Raw genomic sequence first — 22149 nt, 5'->3', positions numbered from 1 at the left:
TATTCGTTTGTGTATTTCTGTGTTTTTTTTCAGAATTGTTATTTCGTTGGATCCCCACCACACGAGTTGGGTGTTGAGAGAGCGAGTAGGTTTTGAAGTAGTTCCGGAAATGCCTGAATCAGTAAAGCCTTTTATTCCTAAGACACGCCCCAGAACGGGCGAGTCTGGGACGCGCTTGGGGATCGTGGCAGCCGCTCTTCAATTCACATTCTGGAAGAGAAATGCCACCAGTTCGCCTTTGCCGATTCAGAATGTTATCGATTCAGACCTGACCAAGGATAGCGTCTGTCGGTGCCTTATCCATGGAGAAAGGGTTTGGTAAGCGAATTAATAAAGTGAACTAGAGTTTTTCCACACTGTGTTCTGAGATATTAATAGACATTCCATGAAAAAGGATTTCATGGGCAAAGAAGTTCAGGAAGCCCCGTGTGCAGTCCCTCCAGGGAGACCCGTGCAGCATGTCCACACACCATGGGCTCAGGAGGGGCCCCGGGAACCCCTCTGACTTCACCCCAGGATTCCCCGAGAGCAGTTAATGGTGGAGCCGGTCCCGTAACCCCTCGTTCCTTCTTTCCAGAAAAGTAATCCACTGTAATCTGGGAAGTGCTGTTATAAATAAAGCTGAATGTTCTCTCTATAACCATCAGGCACAAACTGTAGAACCATCACAGGCTCAAGACAGAGAGGGGGGAGGGAGGGAGGGGGGAGGGACGGGGTGAGCGGGGGGGAGGGATGGGGAGGGATGGGGAGAGCGGGGGAGAGAAGTGAGCACCCGACGGCTCGGCTCGGGCCTGAGCTCCTGCTTCAGGGACTTGCTTCGCTTCGTCTTTCAAGTGGGTGTGAACCCTGCCTTGCAGCCCAGGGTGGAGACCTCAGCCCTTCACTGGTCCCCTGCCCTGGAGACGCCCCCCACCTCCCAGATCCGGGTGTGAGGCCACACGGGTGAAGTAAGTGCGGGCACACAGCAGTCCCAAGCACGAGTCACTTGCTTGTGTGTTTAGTTATTAATTGCATGCTGGCCTGGCCTCCGTCACAGGGAGCTTTCCTCTACCTGCAGATGTTTCGTTAGCTTAAGGACCCACTTAAGAGAAAAGGCGGCTCTGCGGAGGCTGCCTTACGGCTCAGGTCTTTGCTTTTTCAGATCGGTCTTGAAGGTCCCGTTAGCCCACCTCTCAGGCTGGTCTCCTCCCACAGCCCGCATGTCAGGTGCCGTCTGGGTCCTGAGTCAGAATATCTGAAGATTGTGAGGACAAGCAGGTGGAATAACCAGTGTCTAGATTTCCCATAAAACGTTAATAACGATGCAAACCTGTCAGGATTTAATTCAGCCCTTGCAAATACACACAAACCCCCGCTCTGTAGCGGACAGTGATTTTTTTGGAAGTTCCTGTGATTCCCAGCGTTGCAAGTGGGCACCGCAGGGAAACTAGAGCCATCACTACTCTCCCAAGAAAAAGACTGTTAATGGAGTGCCCTAAAGAACCCAGGTAATTCAGACGGGCTCCTAGCGAGCAGGTGGCCCCGCACTGGTGACCAGTGTGCCTGTAAACTAGCCACTTACGCTTAACTAGTACACCAACACACGGCGGCCGCAGCCCTCCCAACCCCGGTTAGTAGAAAAGCTGCCCTCCCAGCCGGCGCCCAGCCTCTGCACAGCTTCACCTGATTGACATCAGCCTGCTGGTCAGCCCGCCTTCTGTTTAATAACTCAGCCGTGCGGTGGCTGCGGATAAAGGGATCTCCGGGGGGGAGATCAAAGAATTAATCAAGCCAAACAGTAAAGAATGATTTCAGAAATCTTTTGAGAGAGATAAATAACTCAAAGTGATGAATTATTGAATCTTTAGGGTGTATTTATTTATCAGGCCGTCAAAATTTACCATTTTAAAGCTCATTCCATTTTTCTTTCATATTAGCTGGTTGTCTTCGAGGTGACATATAACCACCAAAACTGAATATGCAATCAACCTGTGACTTAATACAAGAATATTTGATAAATCTATTCTATTAGATTTTAAAACAAACCTTCATAGTGTTAAATCTGAGGGAAAAAAAAGCTCAAATGATCTATAATGAACAGGGAAGATTTGGCACCATCCTGACCCAGAGTATTCTAAATAGCTTTATGATTGAATCATATACTATTAGAGGAAACATTCAGACGTTTTGACGTCAAACTCCTACTGGAAGGAAGGACTGCTCTTTCCAACATCCCTAAGAGGTGCTTTTCCAGCCAGTTACTGGGTGTTGTGCTGCCAGCAAGCTCCGCTGAGCCGACCCCCGTCTGGCAGAGCTCGTCCCTTGCTCGCTGTAGCGTGGCCCACAGGAGGGTCCCGGCTCAGGTCTCTGCAGTTGCCACGACTGTCTGTAACTCCTCTTTCACATGAAAAACTTACAAACACTTTAATGCCCCCTCTGGGCGCCCTCCTTCCTGGTTTAAATACCTCTAGTACCTTCAGCTATTACTCGCGCGATGTCGTCAGAGACCCTGGCCCTTTGCGAGTCCCCTCTGGAATTCTTCTTTTCAAGTTTTTTCTCTTTTTCCCTTAAATGTGGCTTCCCTGACTGGATGCACTCCTCCAGGTGTAAAATGACCAGTGCAGAGCATAAAAGGAAGGCAGTCAAGGAATTCACAGAATGCCTCTCCTTGTACTTTCCTGGACATCAGACTTGAAGCAGAGACCGCCCTGGAGAGTCAGGATAAACCCACGGCTCCAAAAAAGGCGAGAGCCGGCCTGTGAAGTGCACCTGTGGCATCAGTCTGGGCCAGGGGCCACGTGCCCAGAAATGAAAGGAAACTAAACGTGAATGGAGGCCTCTCTCTCCTGGTCCAACTGAGAGATGCCTTCTTTCACTCAACTGTTAACATCCACATTGAGCATGAAGAACCACAGCCGATGTTCCAGGTCACCCTGGCATATTTGCACATACAAACAGAATCTCTGCTAATGAGCCCAGAAAAGTACCCTGTGCCTCAAAGCGAAAAAGAAGAAGTTGAAAAATAGCAAATTCACTGTCTTCTGAAAGCGTGGTTAGGTACCGTACTCATGAACGAGTCAGGATGATGAAACCAGGACCTGTGAATGTGGGACCAACAAGCGTATTTCAGGGAGGGGGGTGGGAGGCACTGATTGCCCACCACGTCGGACCACTGTGTCTGCTGGCATTGAGACAGGAGGGAGGGGGCAGGGCACAGCCATTCAAGGAAGGACACAGCAGTTAGCATGAAGATGGCGGAAGGTTCAGCTCCCAGTGGGCCCTGAGCCTCCTTATACGCTCATTGTAACATATCAGCGTGGCAAACGGCCCTCCCCCAGGCGCCATGACAGTTCCGAGGCTGACCTTAAAAGGTCAAGAAGTGGGAGGTGGCCCGGTTCATGGAAGCCCCGCCCCTTCCCCAAAGCAGTTGGAATAACCCTCCCACTTGTCAGCACGTGAAGGTGCTGAGCCCATGAAGACCAACAGCCTCACACCTCGTGGCCGCTCTCGCTTCTGAGCGCGACGCCCTCACTCTGACTATGGAGTGTGCGTCTGCTTTTACTTTAAACTAACCCCCCCCCACGCCTCGTGGCCTGTCTGTCCTTCTGAGGCGCCCACACTCGGTCTACGGAGTGCGCATCTCTGAGTAAACCTACTTCCACTCTGCTTTGGCTCACTCTTGGATTCATTCCTGCGCGAAGCCAAGGACCCTCACGTGATGGGGCGCGTCCCAGAGACTCGTCTGAGACCTGGGAAGCGGCCGTCCTCTCACGCCCCATGTTCCTGTGTCAGTATTTCCAGTGTCATTCTTTGATGAGAGAAGGTTTACTCTTGAACAGCAGGTTGACTTTGGCTTCAAATGGTTGACTGGCTGCTAGGTCTTCCCACGCGCACTGCTGAGACCACACGGTCCCGTCGGCCATTTTTACTGAGCTGTTCTGGGAGGACAGAGCAGGAAATTCTGAGAGCGATCAGAATCTTTAACAGTGTATCCTTCATCTGCATCAATCCTCGGAGCCATGCAGGCTCCGTCTGAAGTGTCACTGCGCCAGCTCAACGCCGGCTCCCCGGGTGTCAGGAAATAGGCCTCTCATTTTCTATTTCATGGAAGCGAAATGGGATCGGAGTAAGTGCCCAACTTCCTTCCTTCAAATTCCAGATATTTTGAGTTCTTATGAAAGAAAAGTGTCTTGTTTACGTAATGAATCACTAAAATACTTCACGCCATCTTTCTGCGGGTTGTGTAGAGCTGGCCAGACACTCAGTCATAAGACGCTCCACTGCTTCCTCGCCGAGCCCCTTCCCAGGGCAGCGGCCCTGTCGCCAGCACTCTCCACGAGGCTCATTTCCAGCAGGGCCTCGGGCTGCTTCCCTGGAGGCTCCAACCTGGTAACACTGCACGATGCTTCCTGAGTGAAGCGGACCGGTAGCATCTCTCGTCAATGGCAGATTTTCCTGTCCGAAGCCTGCACCCAGATCCTGGCTTTAAATGTCTCTTATGGGTGAAAGAATTCTAATCTAAGAAAGAAAAAAAATTGAAACCACTGAGTAAAGGGCTCAGAAACCACGTTCTTTACCTACCAAGTGGTAAGGGAACAAGCTTACTATTTGGGGCTATAAATATGAAAAATATATAATAGGTCTAAATTTGTATCTTATACAGTTGAAGTTCAAACTTAACACGTATTGACCCTACCTCCCTTCTTCATTTTTGAAAGCGTATTTATGTGAAAGTCCCATTTATAGCAAAATATTTTGGACAAAAGCTTGTCATTGCCCCAGTCGCTATAAGACAAGTGTTATGGCTCAGTGGATGCCCCGTGGTGTGCACGTGGGGCCCCATTTTCACATTCAAAAAAGGCTTAGGCACACACATGCACACACACGCACACACACACACTCCCGCCCTGTCTTTCACTCTAGTCTTTGTAGACCCTCCGTCTCCAGTGCTTACAGCCCCTCAGGCTGCCAGGCAAGCGGAACCCCCGTCTGCTCCCCAATCAAGCAACAACCCCCCCATCTGACCACGAGAGGCCAGGGGCCTTGCCCACCCCTACACTTGTCTGTCAGCGGGGTTGACAGCATGGGAGGGGGCCGCCCCCACCTCTCCCTGCCCATCAGCTGAGCAGACAGGTGCAGGCAGGCAAGGGACCCCCCCCCCCCGCCCCATTCATGCCCAGCAGCACATCTGATGGACGCAGGCGGGTGGGGGAGTCCCCAGAGCCTCTCAGCGGGGAGGGCAGGCGCATCTCTGCCCTGGGTGGGCCTGGGCTGGCTGGCGTTTCCCCGTCTCCACTGACGGGTGGGGGCAGGCGTGGGTGCCCAGCTGTTCCCGTGTCTGACAGGGAGTTACTGTTCACCCACATTGATTCACAGGCACGCCTCTTGCCGACCGTGGACCCTGCCTGGGTCATCTTGGACGGGGATTTAGGCAGGTGTAAGAAAACATATGGTGGACAGGGGATGGAGAAAGCAGAGAGTGAGGGCGGGAAGAGGGGACCCCGTCTCTGTCTGGTGGACAACCAGGTCCCAGTGGAGCAGCCACAGACAGGAAGTGGGGCCACCATCTTTCAGGGGGGGTTGGTCGCTGAGCACACCCTCGGACTGTAAAGAAAATCCTCACTGCATGGAAGAGCACAATGGTTTTCCTTACGTATATTTGTCAAATAAATGTAGCAAAGGCATCTTAGAGATTCACATGAGGCACAAGGGACTACGTGCACGGTGGGGTCACCCCAATCATTCAAGTAGGCATTTACTGGGCTGTACTGCGTGCCTGGCCCTGGACAGTGCATCGTCCCCGCTCCCGGAGCCCTCACACACCGAGACACTTGTACCATCGAGTGTGGACCCTGGACGGATCCGCCGGAAAGCCCACGGCGGGCCACCAGCGTTCTGCCGCACGGGGTGGGTGTCTCTTTGATGATCTGTTTTGACACGGTAATAAGGCCGTGTGGAGATTTAATAGGACCATTCATCACTTATGACATTCAACAAGAAGCAGCACGATTTTATTAGTCTTTAAAGTCAGTGTGGCTGCTTGCACTAGTCTGGTCTACAAGCATGGTTTGACCACAGTTGACTGATTCAAAGACTGGAAATACCCTCAAATATCAAGTTTCAAGAAAAAGGGAAAAAAGCCAACAAAACCAAACCCCAAATCAAAAGAAAAAGCAATGTATCCGTAGGCTAAAGAACACATTTCTTTTAGCAAATTTCCACTCCAAGTCTCACTTCAATTTTCTTATATTAACCTCAGATTTCAATTAAACGGACAAGGAACTTTCAACACACAGGCCCAGTGAAGACAATATTTTAAACACTCACAGACGCCTCAGCCTTGGCCCGACAGGAAGGTGACGGCACCCCCAGCCGCAGGAGAGCCTGCGACCAAGGCCGGACGAGAACGAGGCGCGCCGGCGCCCGGCGGGGCCGCCCCTGCGACGTCGGACACCACGGGCAGGTTCAGTCTGGTTTTTAGGTGAGACAAGCTTCCCTTCAAAACGTCCGAGTGCTTTGGGTCCCTCCTTTCATGAACTCCAGAGCAGCCTGGCCAGACCTGCAGGTCTCCACTCAGCAGACGGCGGCTCAGACTCCAGCCGAAGTCACCGTCTTAGCCGGTCACTGTCTCCGGTCACCCCGGGCATCTCCATCCCGGAGTGTCCGCCTCTGCCCCTGTGCCCTCCGTGTGGACAGTGCCACGCCAGGACCAGCTCTTCTGGGGAGTCTCAGACACAGAGGGATGTAATCCCAGGGTCCATTTATTTTTCAGTTGAAATCAAAGTGACAGAGCCCTTTCCCAGGGGCGATCCGCTCCAGGTGCGTTAGCTAAGAAGCTTCTCTGAAGAAACGCAGCTGGCTTGGATTTTGATGGTCACTCAGGAGAAGCAGACGCAGTTTTCTGAGGCCACTGTCATCTAGATCCAGAAAGAATCCACAGGCGGCGACGTGTAGCTTTCAGAAGACTCGGCTCAAAAATACACCGGTTATAAAGAGGTTAAAAGCAACGGCCCGAGCTTCGCCTTCTGAAAGCATCCTTGGTGTTTCCTCCATCCGCCTGGGCGTGAACAGAAAGCCGGAGGGCTCAGCGGTCAGAGATACGCCCTCTCTTCTTTCTCTGGTGTTGGTGACTTAGATCGGACAGGGAAGAACCACACGGAGATAAAGCGAGCTGGCTCAGGGCTGGGTGCAGGCAGGCGGCCGCACACCTTTGGATTCACCTGCTCCTCTCGGAAGGACAAACAGCGCTGTAAGAGTTGAAATATAAGGCCAGTTATCAATTATTCACATCTGTGGTCTAATTTAGTGCATCTAATTCATTTCATCATATTGTAGCTCACGGAGCCAGACAAAAGCTTTGCAAAATTGTTTGATTTTGCCCCTGAGGAGAGAAAGCACATTTCTGCGCAAAATCGCATAGCTGGTATATGATAACGGGAGGAAGGTCCAGGACTCTGCCTCCTGCACAGCTGACAGGTGAAGGGTGACGGCATAGCCCGCGGGCTCCCGCAGAGGCCGGGGCAAGGCTGGTGGAGGCCCCGGGCCAGACAGCCTGGGCCCCACACCCGATGTCCTTGACTAGACAGTTGGTAGTTCTGCGTTAAGCACAGGCAGGACACTACAGCTACTTAAAAAAAGAAAGAAAGAAACAGGAGAGACAGAGAGATTTTACAGGGGCTATTTTTAAAAGTCAACACAACTAAATTTTTAAACTCCAATTGGTGGATTTTTAAAATTTCTATTTAAGGCTGACAAGTGTAAGCTTTTCAGGATGCAGAATGAATTTCAAACATCCCTGGTATGCCACCATCTAAAACTTTTATTTTTAAAATCATAATAAAACATTGTGATTCCATCTGGTGAGGCTGCTTTGGAAATGTGCAACATTTCTGAATTGAATCCAAAACGTCATTTATCTTCAAATAGCACAACCTATAAATGTCCTCCACTTTTGTCGTGGGTCTGAAGTTTCTGTCCGTTCTCCTTGTGGACGGTTGAAATTTTCAATTTACATCAAAATGTCCTGATATCCACAGAGCTGGCTGTCTGGGTCGCATCAAAGCTCTGTTTCAATTCAGTCCTGGCTGGGTTAAGTCTTTCATACCATATTTAGTCATTTTTTTTTTTTTTTGCAAAAAGATAAAGGAAGCTTGGAGCCATATGGTTTAAATGTCTCTAAGTGAGAATGGAAAGTAGGTTCATGAGAAATGCCACCACTAACTCTCTAATGGAGGCACCTGGCAGAAGACAGCAATGGCTTTCTTGCTGTGGGCGCCAAGTGAAAGGTTGGAAATGTACGATTCCTTGACTCAGACCTGTGCCCGACTTCTGAATAACTTCCATGAACCCACTCCTTCCCATTCGGTGCAGCTGAAAATAAAAGGCGGTACCCAGGGCCATTCTGCAGACACGCCGCTTTGTGGCACGCTAGCACATTCTTACATTAGAAAGCGTTCTAGTGTCAAAGAGGGTTGAGAAAAGGGTAGCTTCATAAGGCTACTTTGACTGACGGAACCACAGGAATTCTCAGCTCAGGACCTTGGCTGGAGCTGTGACTCACCAGGAGGGCAAAGCTGTGGGCTGCACTTCCAGACTTCAGCTGTGGGCTCTGTGTGTCCCAGGATGTCTCGTGAGTTCCAGAGCTCGTGCCTTGATAAAAGGCCATGTTCTCTTTCACTTGGGTTTAAAGGAACCTGGACCAACATCTGATGGAAGAGATAAAGGAAAAAATCTCCCTGAGCAGCTCCTAGTTCTATGGATCCAAAAGTCAGCTAAGTATCAAAGTTGTAACAAAATTTTAAGAAATTAAAACAGAAGGCAACTTTCAAATTTCCCATTTGTATAAAGACTCTCTTCATTTTTCTGGAGCCTCACAGCCCCTTTGGAATGACAGTGATTGTTGAAAGTCGCAGATAGAATGAACAAATTTACAAGAATTTAAATGATACCCAAATGCCCATTTATATTTGGCTGTTTTCTGTCAAATTTAAATGCGTATCTGGGACAAAATAAGGCATCTGAGTTTCGAGTGAATGAGATTACAGCAAGAATGGCATGAGTTCCAGTATAAAGATTTAAAATACTAATAAGAAAATCTTCTTGGACATTTAGAGATCCCTGCCACCAGCAGGTTTTCTCTGGAGCGGGACCACTGCCGGATGAGCGCCTCCCCCGCTGCCCCGTTGGCCTGGGATGTGCAGCAGGGGCAGGGGTCCGAGGCGCTGGATGGGACCAGGAGTGAGACTGGACACGGTCAGCATCGCACCCCCCACTGTCTCTCTTTGACTCCGTGTGGTCATTTCCCACAAAGACCCTGTGACTCTCCTTCAGCCGTTCACCCTCTGCTCCCCTCACGGCCTGAGATGATGTTTGCAAACTGCTGCCCTCTTGCCTGGGTCCCGGCTGCTCGCCATGCACCTTGTCAGGGTGAGTGTGGGGGAGGCGGCACTTTGCTGGAGCCCCCAGGTCGCAGTCGATATTCAGCTCTCATCATTCAGACTTTCTCCTCAGGCAGGACCGGCTTACTTCTTTTTTTAATCCTTATTTTTCATTGACATGTAGTCAGTTTACGATGTTAGTCTCGGGTGCAGAGCAAAGTGATTCAGTTACACACATACATACGCACATACCTTTTTCAGATTCTTCTCCGTTACAGCTCATTACAAGAAACTGAATCTAGCTCCCTGTGCTCTACCGTAGGCCCTTGTTGTTAATGTGTTTTATATACAATAGTGTGTATCTGTTAATCCCCACCTCCTAATCTATCCATACCCCCCACCCCCGGGATCGTTGCTCATTCTCCGTGGCCTCTGAGTGTCATTTGTGCGAGGCTGGGCAAGGGCCCAGACCTGGACGCGCCTCTCTCCACTGGCACGAAGCTGGTGTTCGTGCTGCCGGTTTGTAGCCGAGGAGACGAACGCCCTCTGACCCGGGAACCATCAAAGGCAAACAATTCATGATGGTTCCACTTGGGTCCAAGAACCACCGCATCAAAGCTCAAGTACATATGCACTTCAGTGGGAGAAGTGGGTCTTAAACCACAGGAGGCCAGCCCCTCTTCTTCTGCTGGACCCGGGGGGAGATGTAGAGATTCTGGGGTGCTGTTCTGAAATAAGGGCCCAAACCCCACATTTAAACTTGAGGTTTCTGTCTCCCAAGTGCTCTGCCGAGGGAGCATCGTCTCCCCCAGACGCACAGACCAGCACGCCGTGACTGCGCGGCTGGCCCCGGGGGACCGGCTGCCTGGGCGTCCCAGCCACATGCCAGCCTCCTCCCAGTTGTCCTTCTTGGGGCTCCCAGCGACACAGAAGTTTCAGCAAAGCGTGTTCTGATTCAGCCTCTTTCTTAGAGAGAAGAGCGCCTGTCTTCCTCTGGGGGTGGCAGAGCTCCCGGACTCTGGGACAGAGGTGCACTCAGAACCGCCGGGGCAGGGACCGTCTTTGGAGGTGGAATGTTCCCCCGAGACGCAGAATGTAACTTTGCCTCCTGGAAACCCTCAGTCGAATATGAATGGTAGAGACACCAAGCGTTCCTCCACGTGCCTGCACGTGCCTCCAGCTTCTATCAACCAAGATGTAGATCAAGACAAACAGGGTAAATGGTAGCTCACAGGGACCCGTCCAGCGCCCCCTCCACGGCCACTGCCTCTGACAGCTGAGCACCAAGCATTCCTATGGAGAGAACGGAACTGCAAGAAGCCGAGATTCTTCTCTGCAAGTCAGACCTGAGAGTGACTGGGGAGGAGGGAGCGTGAGCTGTGTTCCAGGAAACCAGGAATCGAATCGCTTAGAACCTGGCTCGGGCCCTCCGCTCGACAGCCTGAACAGCAGCCCCATGGCTGGCCTGCAGCTCACCCCGGAACGGCTCTCAGGGGGACCGGGTCCAACTCCCCAGCCCGTCTGTAACCTGCAGGCGGAGCTGGGGCCCTGGGCGGCCGACCCTCTCAAGCCTCAGACCCTGCCTGATTTTCAGTTCCCAGCTGCAGATCCTGTTTCAGAGAAGATGCCAGGCCTGGGCTTCTGCCGCATTGGAGTCTGGACATTTCGCTGTGAGCGGACAATAATGGGGTCCTTCCTGATCTTGATCCTAACACTGCTGATCACACTGAGGTCAAAGTTCTTTCCAAGGACTCCAGGAGGTTTGGACCTGGGCCCAGGGACTGGGTCTAGACCGGGGACTCACGCAGTCCGGGTCTTCAGACAGGAAGCCCTCCGAGCATGCCAGGAACCACTGCTGTTGGGCCACCATCCTGGGGCCCCGTCATCAGAAGGGTCGCCCCCACCCAGGATGCCAGCTGCTCCCCGTGTTCCACCGACGTGGCATGTGTCGTGAAGCCCCTGGCAGCAAAGGCGTCTCCCCCCAGCCAAGTCCAAAGTCTCGCCTGGAATCCCTGCTGAGGACTAATCGCTCAACAAGCCGCCATCAGAATCGGCACAGATCTCGTGTTTTCCGCCAGCTTTCCGGACCCTCAGCACAGACCTCACTCAGCAGGAGTCACCGCTGTCCGTCCACAGAGGGCGAAGGCTTGGAAGGAGTTACAGCCGTTTGGTGGCGACCGGGCTGAGGCCTGAGGCTCGGCACTCTCAGGCCTGGGGCTAGACAAGCTGGGCTTCCTCCTCCTCTCCGTCCCGGGGACGCTTGCCCATGGTGTGAGCTGACCTAAAGGCGAGCAGACGCGCCAACGGCCTCCGGCTTAGGATTTGCGTTTAGGAGCCTTTGCCCCGGGTTCTGGATGTCACGGCCCCACAGCCCAGCATCCACTGCCAGGCTGAAACCTCACGCCCTGCAGATGTTGACAAGCTGCCCAGAGACAGGAGCAGCCGAGGAAGGCCCGCTCTGCGCTGGAGACCCTGCACAGCTCAGCCACCTCCCGTCCCGCTCCGAGGGATCCTTTATGGATGTCCAACCCTCACAGAAGCTCCCAAGCAAAGGAACCAGGGAGGGGCTTCCCTGCAGCCCTTGTCCCCCGCTAGGGAGTCCTGGGGTGATTTCCCATCTCCCCTCCGAGGTCCTGACATCTTCACATCCCTGCAGACAAAGGCAACACTCATCACAACCCGCACCCCCTAAAATCAAAACGCTGCGGGGAGAAAGGCCTGTCGCCAGCACCCTCCCACTTTGTTTGCTGAGCGCTGAGGGCCGACGACAGTATTCTTCAGTGCTGCAGGAAGTAACACACTCACGCCCTTAAAACGCTGTGAGTAGTCGATAATCCATTATTACAGTAAGCCGTTCTCTCTCACAGTAATTATCTAATAACCCCTATAAAGGACCGTGGCTTCCTAATCTGTTTATAATTATCATTTCAATGATCCCACACATTAATGTCTGACCTTCAGCAACTCTGACCTGATCTTAATTAACTCCAATATCAAATCATCGCTACACAAGAAACTAGCCATGACCAAATGAATGAACCCCAGGTACAGTTAATTTCTGGAGCAATTATCTTTTCATGTAGGGAGATTTAAATGATTATCTGCACAATTTCACACAGTTTTATGTAATTCTGCGACATTATAAATTCTGCTTTAAATCATATTTCAAAGGCAGGGCTCCACAGTCTGGCTTGTCTAGTTTCCTCAAGCACTTGCCTACAACGTCACACACCACCCCTGCGTAACGCAGGATGCTTTGGTGTGATTGTTGTCAGTTATCAACAAACAGAAACATAGTCTGCAGAGTGACGCTTCACAGCTCAACAAACACGTCTGCACACGGGTAATCCAGGAGCAGATGCCACTGAGGCACAGTTGTTAAAGGAAACACTCCTTTATGTGGAAACAGCGAAAGTAATGGATAATGTAAGATACAGCAGAAAACCTGAAGTGCCTGCTAATTAGCGCCGTGTGTGTGTCATCTCAGCGGAGCCTGGAGGAGGCCCTGCTGAGGGGGTGCTTGCAGTTCCAGGTAACCTTCACTTTAAACCCCAAGGTGCAAGCGGGTGTCTCTGTGTCAGCAAACACCTGCCTTCCCCAGGGAAGCTACTTGGATCACACTAGCTTGCCGGGATAGAATTTATTTTCAGGGATGTCCAGTTGACTTTTTGGGGTACGGAGACGCATCGGCAGTATCTCAACAATATCCTGGGTGTAAACGAAGCCTTGAAGAGAGATGCGATTAGAAGATGTTTGCTTAGCGTTGCCTCTGGTGTCAAAAATCAGGGATAAGTTGATCAAAGTGTGGGATTTCAATAAGAATAGTCACCGTTCCCTGCTCCTGGCAGTTTATCAGGGCCGTTCACTGAGCCTTCTCCCTCGAAGTTGGCACAGCACCTGTCACTTTACCCCAGGTACCAGAACGTTTGTCCCCAGCCATGAGCCGCAGCAAGCAGCCTGAGGGGTGATCGGTCCACGAGTCATTTGGAGGAGGAAGGAAGGTGGGTGCCGTGACGGTCACCCCACATCCCCAGGAGGGACATTTACTCCTGACCGCATGTCTGCTCCTCCGCAGGGGTGTTGTTTGCATAAATGGAAAGAAAATGACCTACATTTTTTATCAAAGAGTTTAACAGACGCAGAGTGACGGGACAGTTTCTTTAGACATAACAACTTACTTGGGTGGCTGATAAGTATCTTAAATGTCTGTGTCCTGCAGGTCTGTTGCCATTAGAACGTGCCTCCAAAGGCAAAAGTGGCTGTACTAAGAAGACATTTCCAGTTGCTAACACAACCGTCATCAGAGCTTCACAGGAATGGTGGAAGGAAATCATGCGTGCCTGATTCACCGTGGCTTGTCCACACCGTCACCCTGGAGACCAGGGCTGTTTGTCCCAGGTCCAGGACTCTTTTGAGACCCAACAGGGCTTAAGCCCAGGAGTGGCCTTGGACGATGACCTTCTCCCAAGTTCCATTCCCAGACGTTTGCCATCTAGCAATGCCATCTCTCGCCTTGAAGATTAAAATGTTCTAAATGCGTGGAGGTAGCAGGTATTGCGAAGGATGAAATCATTAGATAATTTCAAGTCTTTAAACCTCTCTCTGCACACCTGCCAATTCCAAGACAGGTTTAGAAGAGGCTGTGTCCCCAGGGTAAGGAACTGGGTCATTTAAACAAAGATCATCGCGTTCTCCACTCCTCCCTCATCCTTTGGGAGACGCTCAAGGGCTTTGGCGTCTGAGTTGGAAGTTTAAGGGCCTTTGCACCAGTTATCCTCGCCTTCAAAGAAAACCCTTGGGCTTACACTCTCTCTTTCAATCAGCGATGTTCCTAGAGGTGACTACTCTGTTCTAGGCAGGGTTTGACATTTGGTTTTAATTTATTACTTCGACTGTTTGATTTAATAAAAGCTTCTGTGATGGTGAAGGTGGTAATTTCCTAACACAGAAGACCCGGCCCCACTCACTGACCTTCCATGAGGCTCCAAGGGAACCAGGGGTGGCGTCTCGCCCTCGAAGGAGACCCGTGATGCTGTGTTTTCATCTGTGTTTGGGGACAAAGGGCGTCAAGATTTGCTCTAGCTGTGGCCCTGCACTCCCGCTCCCGGCTGGTCTGGACCAAAGCTGCCTGGTCACAGCAGTACCAATGTCACGTGTCCTCGGGTGCCTCCTTCAGAGAGCCCCTGACCCGAGGAAGTGAGCAAGGCACTGGGGCGTCCGGCCCAGAGTGATGTGAGGGGACGAGCCCACTGGTCGTGAACACTGGCAGCCTCTGGGCCCTGGCACTGGGGGCAACTCTGGCTGGGCCCCGACCGCCCAGGAGGAAGACCCTCCCTCCTTACATCCGCCACGCTGCCCCGGGCCGTGGTCAGAGGCCCCGGTGGTGTGAGGGTCCACCAGCAACAGCCAGGACCCCTCCCAGTGCTCAGGGGGTTCTCCTCTGGGTCATACTAACCTCTGATGTGACTTCTGCTTTCATTTACTTGTTCATGCTTTCATTTCTGCCTCCCTGAATGTGCATGCTGAAGCCCTGCACAGCAACCCTCAGCGAGAAGTAAGGCCCTGCTTAGTAAAACAAGCAGCAATTATTTTTCAACCCTTTTATTCTGGAGTTTAATGCGCACACACCAATGTGAAGACACAGTGCAGTGAATTTTCAGGTTAAGAAATGGAATATTTCCAGACCCCCAGGAGCCCTGTTCATTCTCCCTCCAAATCATGCCTCCTGCTCCCCCAGCAAAGGTGGGCGCTCTCCTGACTTCTCACACCAGAGTTTATGATGGAAGCATCTTTAAACCTGGCATAAAAGGGGTCACAACCCCGTGGTCCTGGCTTCTTTTGTCCCACATCATGTTGGGAGATTAGATCGTCCTGGGTCGCTGCGGTTCTATCAGTGTGACTGCTTGTAGCGCTCCCTGTGCAAATGCTCGATACAACTGCATCAGTTTACACCCCGACAGCGGCGCACGGAGGTCCCCGCTGCTTTGCATCGGCTCAGCACTCACTGCCGGCTGGCGTGTTTCGTCTTTTCTTTTCTCTCACTGTTACCGATTACGACCGCTGTGTAGTTCTAGCCCATTGCCAGGCAATTTGTGTTTCCTGATGACCTGGTGTTGAGTACTTCTTCACTATTATTTTTCTTTTTTTTGGTCATTTAGGTATCTTTATTCGTAAGTGGTCTGTTCAAGGTCTCCTGTTTTACCTATTGAGTTGTTTCTTTTTTAAAAAATTAACTTGTAATGATTTTTTTTCTATATTTGGATGCATTTGTTCATTATATATATTAGAAATATCTCCTTTGGTTCTATGCCTTCTTTTTTAGATCCTTAAAGTGATCAAGGTTATAAATTATAAAATTTAAAAAATGGTTATGGACGTATAGTTGGTTTGTAATATTACACTAAGGTACAACATAGTCATTCAAATTTTTTATAGATCCTATATTCCACGTAAACTTATTATAAAATATTGTCTGTTTTCCTTGTGCTGTACATTCGATCCTCGTAGCTTATTTATTTCCTATGCAGAGGTTTGCACCTCTTAAGCCCCTGCCCCTAGGCTGTTTGCCGCATGGCATGACCAGAGGCCGGTCGGAATGCATCAGCCGGGGATCAGCAGCAGTCTCACAGGGAGGCAGAAAGGAAAGGCGGGCTCCAGCGCTCCCGGGGCAGCCGGGAGCCGAGAGCAAGGGGATGGCAGCAGGCTGGGCGTGACACTTGCCATGCAGTTTCCCTGCCAAACACTTGAAGATTTCTAAGCTGCACATTGGCAGAATGAGAGACCAAAACATCCAGCTGAGACAGCTGCTGAGCAGCAAAAAGTGTTAACCAGGAATTGCTGTGGTGCTGGACAGACAGAAATTGGAGTCTGGAGTATCCAGAGTGGGGTACTTAGTAAAAACCCCAGATTTTTACTCCTGATAAAACTCACCCAAGGAACTGTAACAGTGAAGACAAATCACAAGCAAACACGTCCCGCCAGCCTAGACCCGACGCAGCTGGGTCACAGCCAGCTGCCAGACCTCTCCCTACCAGCTGGAGGAAAACGAAGTGAAATTGTCTCTGGAGGAACATAAGTTACCTGGAGCTTTGACAACTTTTCATAATGTTGGGTGTTCAGTAAGAAAAAAAAAAAAAAAAAAAAGAGAAAGAAAAAAAATTTAAGGTGTGGCAGAAAACAGTGCATAGTGACTAAGAAGCAAGAAGCAAAATAGACTATAAAGTCTGCCCAGGTGGTCCAGAGTTAACGCAGAGTTAACGGAAGGAGAGTTTAAATAGCCGTGATTAGCACATCCAAGAGAACAGAGTTCAGAGCAATGGGGTCTCCAAACACTGAGATAAACAAAGACACAGTTTCTAAGATCACAGATGTGCTTTCTAAGATTTCCAATTTCCTATGATTACAAAGATGTGCTTAACAGCAAAATGAACATGCAAGGAGAGCAGGTTAGTACACTAGAAGTTCAGTGAGTATAAAATAACCAGATTGAAGCAAGGAAGAATGAACAGAAAAAAAAAAAAAAAACTGGCGAGAAATGGGAGCATAACCTGCAATTGGAGTCCAGGAGAACAGGACAGAAAGAATTGGCAGAAACATTAAAAAACATTTTTTAAATCCATATTCTCCAAAACTGGCAAAAGACATCATGCTGAGAATTCATGAATCTGTACACACCTCAAGCAAACAAATGCTGAGGAGGGCAAATAGAGACAGGCACACCAGAGTAATGCTTCTGAAAATCAGCCTCAGGGAGGGACCTTTAAAGCAGGCAGGTAAAGTGCCAGGTTTCCTCTGAAGGAGCAAGCATTAGGACCCAGCTGACGTCTCAACAGAAACCAAAATAAAGTACAGTGATCTTGTAAAGTGCTGGGATGGTAATAACACTGCCAACCAGCAGTCTACAGCTCAGGACAGGAATGCAAGTAAGACAAGTCTTCAGTACGGAAGATAAAAGACGCTGTCAAACAGATACAACCAGAGAACACAATTCAGCAACAGGCCCACATTGAAGGTCGTCTTTAGGGCTGTTTTATGTAAATAATGGCTGCTTAAACAATAATGATAGCATCTTGGTGGCTTAAAAATATATGTATGTATAATTTTAGCATGGAACAACACTAGCACAAAAGCTGTGCATAGATAAGGGGCATGTGTGAATAGAGTTATACTGTTGTAAGTTTCTTGCATTGTAAGAGATTTAGAAGCCTTATTTTAAAGTTGATCTTAAAATTAAAGAGTACATTTTGTCATCTCATGAGTTCCATAAAAAGATATTAAAATGATACATAACTAACAAAAAATAGAGGGGGAAATGGAAAATTAAAAAGTGTTTAATTCAAAGGAAATCATGAAGAGAGAAAAAGGAAACAAAACAAAACACACTAAATGTAAATGAGCAAAATATTGCAATAAAAAGATGATCAGACTCAATCAAGGGAAAACTACATGAGGCTGTGAAAAATACACCTTAAATATGAAAATATATATTTTTGACAGCAAAAAGTTGGAAAAATATACACCATGCAACAATTAAGCAAAAGAAAGCTGGTGTAAGTATTCTGTCACGCAAAACAGGCTTTAAGACTAGACGTTTGCTAGAGAATAAGATATTTCAGAATGATAAATGGCCAACCTAAGAGTAAGATACAATACCTAACTTGTTCTATTAGCTACTAAGACACTTGCAATAAAATCTGCAACTGTGATTGTAGAATTGTTTTTTAATTTGTTTAGTTTGTTTTTTTCAGAAATTTGGGGCTATATTATTAGGTATATACTAATAAAACTAGCAGATTAAAAAATCTGTAAGGATTTAGATAATTCAAATGATTTACAAAATTAATAGAATGAACTCACTAAACTCAAGAACAGGACACACACACTTTTCTAATACATATAAAATATCTGCTATTCTATAGAACTGAAATAATGAAAAGCACATATTCTGACCATGGCAGAATTAAGCTTAGGTTAATTTAAGAAGGCAAATACAAAATCTTCAAATGTTTGAAAACTGAACAACTCATTTCTAAATGTTTCACGGCTCAAAAAATTAATTAAAATAGAAATTAGAAATATTTTAAACTAAATATTAATAAAAATAAACTTAAAGATTACAGCTATTTTCTTTCTTTTATGTATTATGCTTTTGCTGCCATAATAAAACCATGTTTCCTTAACCCAAGGTTACAAGGATTACTTCTAATGTTGTCTTCCAGAAGTTTTATAATTTTAACTCTTAAATTTAGGTGTAAGATCATTTTGAGTTCATTTTTATGAGATAAGCTTCTAAGTCCTAAGTTTTATTTTTCTTGGGTTTTATTTTTTTTTTTGCATATTGAGTTCCAATTGTCCCAATACAATTTATTGAAAAGTCTATACTTTACCTGTTGAATTGCCCTGGCTTGTTTGTTGAAAATCTATTGGCCATAATGGAAGTGTTTATTTCTGGCTTCTCAGTTCTGTTTCATTGATTTATGTATCCTCCCCTATGCCCAATGCCTCATTGTCTTTATTACCATAACTTTCTCGCCTTGTCAATTTTTACATAAAAAAGGCATACTGGCATTTTGATAGGGATTGTGTTGAGTCTGTAGATTGATTTGAAGAGAACTGACACCTTAATATTGGGAACTCCCATAGGAAAACGTGGACTATCTCTGCATTTATTTGTATCCTCTCTGATCTCTCTCACAATGGTTTGTACTTCTCAGTGTACCAGCTTTTATTTCTGTTGTATGTTATTTCCAAACACTTTACTCCTTTTCATGCTATGGTAATAGGAATTGTTTCCTAAATTTAATTTTCAGTTTCTATGTTGCTAATATAGAGGATTTAAAGTTGATTTTAAACATATTGAACGTATATCTTGAGATCCTTTAAAATGTATTGGTTTGGTCGTGGGTATGTGTTCCTCAGGGTCTTCTATGTAATGGATCATGTCATCTGTGAATAGAAATAATTGTATTTCTTCCTTTTCAATCTGTATGCTTTTAATTTCTTTTTAAAAACAATAATAAAAATCCAGTTCGATATTAAGTGGAAGTGGTGACAGTGGACATCCTTGCCTTTTTCATGATCTTAAAAGGAAAACATTCAGTCTTTCACCATTAAATATGATGTTAGTTGTGGAATTCTTACAGGTTCCTTTGTCAGATAGAAGAATTCGTCTATATTCTTACTGTGTTGAGCGCTTTTAAAAAATCATGAATTGATGCTGGACTTTGTCAATTATTTTTTCTATACTGATTAAGATTGCAATGTGGCTTTTGTTCATTAACCTATTAATATGGTAAATTACATTGATTTTTTAATTTTTATTTTTTATTGAAGTTAGGTGATTTGCTGTATTTTCAGATGTACAGCAAAATGATTCACTTATACATATGTATGTCTATTGTTTTTCATATTATTTTCCATTATAGATTATTACAATGTATTGAGTATAGCTCCCTGTGCTATACAGTAGGTCCTTGTTGTTTATTTCATATATAGTAGTGTGTATATGTTAATCTCAAATTCTAAATTTATCCCTCCTTCCTCTTTTCCCTTTGGTAACCATACATTTGTTTTCTATATCTGTGAGTCTATTTCTGTTTTGTAAAGAAGTTTGTTTGTATCAGTTTTTTTTTTAGACACCACATATAAGTGATATCATGATATTTCTCTTTCTCTGTCTGACTTACTTCACTTAGTATGATAAACTCTGGGTCCATCCATGTTACTGCAAATGGCATTATTTTATTCTTTTTTTGGCTGAATACTATTCCATTGTGTGTGTGTGTGTGTGTGTGTGTGTGTATAAAACATTAATTGGTTTTAGATGTTAAACCAATGTAACAGTTCTGGCATAAATTCCTGGTTATATTTTATAAGCTGTTGGATTTGATTTACTAACATTTTGCTAAGTATTTTTAGTCTGTATTTATGACAAATACTGTAATATTTTTTCCTTTCATGTCTTTATCTGGCTTTGGTATCACTCTGATACTAGCCTCACAGAATGGATTGAGAAGTGTTACTTCCTTCTGTATTTTCTAGAATAATTTGTGTAAAATTAGTTTTTTTTTTTAATATGTTGATAGAATTCTTCTATGAAGCCGTCTGCACTTGGGGTTTTCTTTCTGGAAAGGGTTTTAATCATTGATTCAATTTCCTTACCAGTTGTAGGCTACTCAGGTTTTCTATTTCTTCTTTAGTCAGTTTTGATATTTTTCTATTTCTTAGACTTTGTCCATTTTATCTACATTGTCTAATATGTTGGCATTAAGTTGTGGTAATATTCCTTTAGAAGCTTTTCAATTTCTGTAAAGCCATTAAAGATATCCCTTCTTTATCATTAATTTGGGAATTTTTCTTCTCTATCTAAACCTCTGTGATTTTTGTCAGTCTTCACAAAGAATTATCTTTTAGATTCGCTGATTTTTCCCTATGGTTTGTCTGGTTTTTTATTCTGTTGATTTTCACTGCGATTTTTATAATTTCCTTTCTCCTACTTGGTTTGGGCTTAATTTTCTTTATTTGTTATAGTTTTATAAAACAGGAATCTAGATTTATTCATTTATTTATTTATTATTGATTTTCAACATTTCTTCTTTTCTAAAATCGATATTTACATCTCTAAATTTTCTCTAAATACCTCTTTAGCTACATCTCATCAGTTTTGATGTTGTGGTTTGTTTTTATTCATTTCAAAGTATTTCCCAATTGCTTTTTATTTCTTCTTAAACCCACAGGTTGTTTAAAAGTGTGTTGCTTTATTGCCACATATTTGATGGTTTCTTGGATTTTGGATACTATCACAAGGTAGAAACCCCATGGTCCACACAGCCCATCACAGGAGGTGATGGCTAATTACTTCCACAAGTTCATTTCTCCTAAAGGCGTACAACCTTAGGTGGACAGAATTAACTGGCTGTAGATGGTGAGAGAATTAAAGAAAAATAAACAATATTAAATAAAGCGACTCTCAGTAGGGTAACTCACTTTTGCTGGGAGAAGGGTGACCTATACTAATTTCACATTGCTGACTAAATTAAATTTTAACTTATAAGTCAAAACTGCAAGCAGCTTCTTAATGCTTTACAATCTGTACCAGCTGATCTCTCTGTGTTACAAGGGGGCTGAAAGCTTCATAGTTTAACACGATCATTATTAATGAACAAAACAAACGACCGAACAAAACAAAACAGAAACAGACTCACGAATCACAAATCACAAAACAGAGAACAGACAGGCGGTGGACAGAGGGGAGGAAGAGAGGGAGACGGACGGAGTATGTGAAGGGAAGTAGGAGGCGCAGACCTTCAGCTGGGAGACGGTGAGCCATGGGCGTGACCTGTAGTACAAGGAATACAAGCAAGAATATTCTCACAACTGTGTATGGGGATGGGTGGGAACTGGTCTAATCATGGTGATCACTCATAATGCACGAAGATACCGAATCACTATCTCATATACCCGAAACTAACATAACATCATATGCTAATGATAACCCTCTTAAAAAAGAAAAGTATACCAATTATCCCTTAGCTTACAGTTCTGTGGGCTGACAGTCTGGTCTGGGCTCTGGTGAGTACAGCTCAGCCTGGACGTCCAGCGTGAGCTCCTTGCATGGCTGTCACCTGGGTCCTGGGTTCTCTCCCAGATGTTGGGTTCTGGTAGGCTGGCCAGGCTCCTTTACATCAGGGGGTCAGTTCCAAGGGCAGAGAAAGGAAGCGAGTGGCCAATGCACAAGCATGTTCCAAGATGGCTGGAGTCATATTTGCAAACATCTTTTTGCCCCCACTATCAC

The sequence above is a fragment of the Camelus bactrianus genome, chromosome 3 (assembly GCF_048773025.1).
Source record: "Camelus bactrianus isolate YW-2024 breed Bactrian camel chromosome 3, ASM4877302v1, whole genome shotgun sequence".
Classification (NCBI taxonomy): domain Eukaryota; kingdom Metazoa; phylum Chordata; class Mammalia; order Artiodactyla; family Camelidae; genus Camelus; species Camelus bactrianus.
This window is presented reverse-complemented; position numbering follows the sequence as displayed.